Here is a 5,882-nt window from a genome sequence, read left to right on the forward strand (position 1 = left end):
ACTCTCTCTCTGCCTCTGTCCTCCAACAGGGCACACATGCACACACACACGTGCACTCTCTTAAAAAAAAAATTTTTTTTTTTTGCTTAGTAGCATTTGCATTCTTTTAGGGTTTCTTCCTTTCCTGCATAAGGGCACCACCTCATGGTAGTTGTATTTTAGACTGCTCATGTTTGCTATGATGATATTATAGCTCATACATCTTTTTATTCCTTTACATTATAATAATAGTAGCTATCTCTTATATAGCACATACAATGAGCCAGACACTGTTTTAAGTGTTTTACATATATTAGCTGAATCCCTACAGCAAACTCCATGCAGGAGATACTATTATTACCTGCATTTACAGATGGGGAGACTAAGGCACAAGTAATTTGCCCAGGGTCACACACCTAATGAACAATGGAGCTGTGATTCAAACAAACCCAGGCAGTCTAGGTTCAGTACCCCTGTGGGTTTAATTATACAGGGAAACTGACTTTTTTCCCTTTCATTGTACAGTTCTATGGATTTCAATATAGATATGTCTGTGTACCGACCACCACAATTAGGATACAGAACAGTCCCATCAGATAGCACCCAGGTTTCTAACCACTACACGGTATGTCCTCTGTATATGGGAATGCATCACAAGTCTAAAGGAGAGAACTTTTCAACCTCAAGGGGGAAACATGTTATCTCAGAAAGACCACTTTGAAGACCTCCAAAAGCAATGACACAATTTCCATGGAAACTGTAACTGCCACGTTAATTCTTTCTGGCTTCCTTTGAATTCTACTGTGCACAATTCTACTGTGAGAAGAGTATTTCTCAGGGCTAGGGCAGAGTGTGTGTGTGTGTGTGTGTGATGTGCTATTATTCTCTGGCTGTCTTACTTCAGCAATGCTGAACAAACATCCAGTGTCCCAGTGTGATTTCCTTGCTCTTACCATCTCAGATAGCTTTAAATCAGCTGTGCTTTCGTGGCTGGCTGGGAATCTTTCCACAGTGCTAGTGAGCTTTGCCAAGTACCACGGACAGATCACAGCATGAGTGGAGATCCTGAACCACAGTTCTGATTAAGAAAATAGTAAATTAAATACACAGGAAATCTGGAATGCAAACATCCAAAGAATTATACCACTAAATTACCACAGAAAAGAAACTGATTTTTAAGTCCTGACTCTACTAGTGACATAGAATTAGAACTGTATTAGAACAGAAGAACTCTATTCACAAATCAAATAGCTTCAAATACCAAATTGATCTGGTCCTGAACTTGTGTAAATGGGCTTGCCTTTTCTACTTGTATAGCACTCATCCTATTCCTGTTCATTTTTACATCTTACTTTCACTAAAAGGGAATCCTAAAAACTTTCTATTATCTCCAGTTTTTCTCAGCATTTAACATCAGGCTTAAAAGAAGTTTTTTTTTCCCGTCTTTGACTTTAAAACTCCATGATTACACAACAGGAAGGAAAATTAGAGAAATGGGACTACTTTTCTCTAAAATGCCAGATAAAAGATGTATTTTGCTGAAACACTAGCTAAAGAAAATGTCTTTTTCACCGAACAAATAAAGCTATTATGTAAAGCTAATTCTGAGAAATGTGAAAATTTTCAGCATGGGAACTTGGATGAGACTGTTCAACAAAGGAAAACTATGCCTAATGGTCCCGTTTACCCACTAACTCCCCCAATAGGCACGGGTTAAGTCACTTCTAGGTAGTTGCTCATTTGTTCACTGGAAATGCTTTTTTTTTTTTTAAGATTTTATTTTTTTATTTGACAGAGAGAGCACAAGCAGGGGGAGCGGCAGGTAGAGGGAGAGGGAGAAGCAGACTCCCCGCTGAGCAGGGAGCCCGATGTGGGATCATGACCTGAGCCGAAGGCAGACGCTTAACCTACTGAGCCACCCAGGCGCCCTGGAAATGCTTTTTTATTAACCAGATTGAGGCCATTATTAGGTTTGTATCCTTATCTATCGCTGGGTAACAAACTAAGTGACAAACCAAAACTAAGTGGCTTTACACAAGCATTTATTTGCTCCCATTCCTTAGTTTGGCAGTTTAATCTAGGCTCAGCTCAGGGACTCTTCTGCTCTACAGGGACATGCACTTGCAGAGTTCACTCTACATCAGGAGCTCCGGCTGGGATAGTTGTAATAGCTAGGAAACCTGGGCCTTTTTCCAGAGGTCTCTCGTATCTACTGTGTCTCACCCTAAAGCTTGTTTACAAACCTGTGACAGTGTTCAGAAAGAGCATGAGAGAAGAGGCAAGCCCTCCGGGAGCTGAAGCTCAGAAGCGACACGTCACTCCACTGCATTCTATTGGTCAAAGCAAATCAAAATGGCAGCACAAATTCAAGATGACTGGAAGTGCTACCAAGAATCTGTGCACCAGATTTTATCTACAAGTATCAGGCATGTTCATCACCTTGAGGAAAACGCAGTGTAACATGCTATCTATTCTAACAACCTTATGAAGAGAATCCCCTGTAAATCTGCAAAATAAGGAATTTGGTGCTAGTTTAAATTTACCTGCTATATGTACCTATAGGTCAGGTACAAATAGCAGCTATGTGACTGAGGAAAGGAGGGAGGAAAAGACTATGGAATGTTGATGCCATCATAAATCTTTTAGGAATATTGGGGTTTTTAAAATATTTTTTTAAAGATTTTATTTGTCAAGGGAGGGCTAGAGGGAGAAGCAGGCTCCCCGCTGAGCAAGGAGCCCCATGTGGGTCTTGATCCCAGGACCCCGGGATCCATGGGGGTGCTCCATGTGGGTGGAGATAGGCTAGATTTGAATCTGAATGGATTTTTTTTCACTTTAAGTTTGTGCGAGTAATACATGCACAGTTTAAAACAATATCCCTGGGGCACCTGGGTGGCTCAGTCAGTTGGGCATCTGCCTTGGCTTGGGTCATGATCTTGGGGTCCTGGGATCAAGACCCGCATTGGGATCAAGACCCACGTTGGGTTCCCTAATGCTTAGTGGGTAAGCCTGCTTCTCCCTCTCACTCTGCCATTACCCTGCTTGTGCTCCCTCTCTCTCTCTCTCATATAATCTTTCTTTTTAAAAAAAAAAAAAAGAGAATGCCTGGGTGGCTCAGTCAGTTAAGCGTCTGCCTTCGGCTGGGGTCATGATCCCGGGGTCCTGGGATAGAGTCCCACATCGGGCTCCCTACTTGGCAGGGAGTCTGCTTCTCCCTCTACCCCTCCCCCTGCTTGTGTGTTCTCTTTCTCTCACTCTCAAATAAAATCTTTTTTTTTAAGATTTTATTTATCTATTTGACAGAGAGAGACACAGCAAGAGAGGGAACACAAGCAGGGGGAGTGGGAGAGGGAGAAGCAGGCTTCCCGCAGAGCAGGGAGCCCGACGTGGGGCTCGATCCCAGGACCTTGGGATCTTGACCCAAGCCGAAGGCAGACATTTAACTGACTGAGCCAGCCACCCAGGTGCCCCTCAAATAAAATCTTAAAAACAAAAAACAAAAAACAAAAAAAAAAAACAAAACAAATAGCTACCCACAGGGGCACCTGGGTGGTCAGTGGGTTAAGCATCCAGCTCTTGGTTTTGGCTCAGGTCATGATCTCGGGGTCATGGGATCAAGCCCTGTGTCGGTCTCGGGGATCAGCTCGGGAGTCTGCTTGACATTCTTTCCCCTCCCTTCTCCCTCCCTCTCCGCTCCTTTCCCAGCTCATGCTCATTCTCTAAAATAAATCTTTAGCTCTTACTTCTTCCCCGGACTCTTTGGTAGTCTGTCAGCGGGAGAACCTTGTCGCCATCCCCTCACCTCCTCCAGCCCCAAGGAACCCTATAAGTCTCAGTCATGCGTGAGTGCATCTCCATCCACATGGTCCAGGCTGGTGTCCAGATCAGCAATGCCTGCTGGGAGCTCTCTTGCCTGGAACATGGCATCCAGCACAATGGCCAGATGCCAAGTGACAAGACCATCGGGGAAGATGACTCAACACCTTCTTCAGTGAGACTGGCACTGGCAAGCATGTGCCCAGGGCCGTGTTTGTAAACCTGGAACCCAGGGTCATTGATGAAGTTTGCACCAGCACCTATTGGCAGCTCTTCCACCCTGAGCGGCTCATCACCGGCAGGAGGACGCTGCCAACAACTATGCCCAAGGGCACTACACCATTGGCAAGGAGATCATTGACCTTGTCTTGGACCATATTCAAAGGCTGGCTGACCAGTGCACAGGTCTTCAGGGCTTCTTGGTTTTCCACAGCTTTGGAGGACGAACTGGTTCTAGGTTCACCTCCCTGCTGATGGAATGTCTCTCTGTCGATTATGGCAAGAAGTCCAAGCTGGAGCTCTCCATTTACCCAGCCCCCCAGGTTTCCACAGCTGTAGTTGAGCCCTACAACTCCATCCTCACTACCCACACACCCTGGAGCACTCTGATTGTGCCTTCATGGTAGACAATGAGGCCATCTATGACATCTGTCGTAGAAACCTCGATATTGAATGCCCAACCTACACTAATCTAAATAGGTTGATAGGTCAAATTGTGTCCTCCATCACTGCTTCCCTCATTTTTGATGGAGCTCTGAATGTTGATCTGACAGAATTCCAGACCGACCTGGTGCCCTACCCCCGCATCCACTTCCCTCTGGCCACCTACGCCCCCGTCATCTCTGCTGAGAAAGCCTACCATGAACAGCTGACTATAGCAGAGATCACCAACGCAAGCCTTGAGCCAGCGAACCAGATGGTGAAATGTGACCCTCAGCATGGTAAATACATGGCTTGCTGCCTGTTGTACTGTGGCGACGTGGTTCCCAAAGATGTCAATGCTGCCATTGCCACCATCAAAACCAAGCGTACCATCCAGTTTGTGGACTGGTGTCCCACTGGCTTCAAAGTGGGCATTAATTACCAGCCTCCCACTGTGGTGCCCGGTGGAGACTGGCCCAAGTACAGTGCACTCTGAGCATGCTGAGCAACACCACAGCCATCACTGAGGCCTGGGCTTGCCTGGACCACAAGTTTGACCTGTTGTATGCCAAGCGTGCATTTGTTCACTGGTATGTGGGGGAGGGCATGGAGGAAGGGAGAGTTTTCTGAGGCCCGTGAGGACATGGCTGCCCTTGAGAAGGATTATGAGGAGGTTGGAGCGGCTAGTGCTGAGGGAGAGGATGAGGGTGAAGAGTATTAACCTGTCTACTACGATTTTACACTCCATTGTCTTGGGACTGTCTTATTTCTGTTCTGGAAGCTGTCTGTTGTGGCCCTAACTTGTCAATAAAAGTGATGTTTCTATTTTTTTAAAAAATTTAATTAAAAAATAAAATAAATCTTTAAAATATGTATATGGCTATCCACATAATATAGTGGCTTATCTAAAAATGCCAGCTTAAAAAAAATGCCAGTTTATGCTATCTCAGAACTAGGATTAAGTAGGATTAGGGCACAGTTCTTTTATCGTAGTTTACTTCTTTTTCAAAAAGGTGAAATTAACCTGACTACTGATGGTAAGCTTCTCATAGGGTCTTTAATAAATATAAACTGATTAGAAGTTATGATAGGCTGTTTAGAGTGCCCTTTTTATCCTGTTAATAGGGCACTGTAAATTGAGAACATTCAGATTAGGTGGATATCCCTTTGATCACTCCTAATTGCTCCTTTTATTTTTATAACATCCATTTCCCCACATATTCACTTAATCAAAATGGCAGTGTGGCACAAACCTGCCACTTCCTACTGTGACATCAAGCAATGTACTTGTCTGTAGGATGCAATGTGGGAGTAATAACCTACTTCTTAGTGATGTTGAGGGGTTGAGTTAATGTGATGTGCTTAGAACTGTGCTTGGTGCTTACAAAAAAGTACTTATACTCCTAGATGCTAATGCAGGATCTCTAAGCCCATGCAGTGTTTCC

The 5,882-nt window shown here is 44.5% G+C and overlaps 1 pseudogene; it reads left to right on the forward strand.

The window, feature by feature from the left end:
* The first annotated feature begins 3,430 nt into the window (after positions 1-3,430).
* On the forward strand, positions 3,431-5,310 carry LOC114206772 (tubulin alpha-1C chain pseudogene; annotated as a pseudogene).
* Positions 5,311-5,882: the final 572 nt, after the last annotated feature.

The sequence above is a fragment of the Eumetopias jubatus genome, unplaced genomic scaffold (assembly GCF_037043125.1).
Source record: "Eumetopias jubatus isolate StellerSeaLion01/CBP00866 unplaced genomic scaffold, mEumJub1_p1.0 scaffold_2, whole genome shotgun sequence".
NCBI lineage: Eukaryota > Metazoa > Chordata > Mammalia > Carnivora > Otariidae > Eumetopias > Eumetopias jubatus.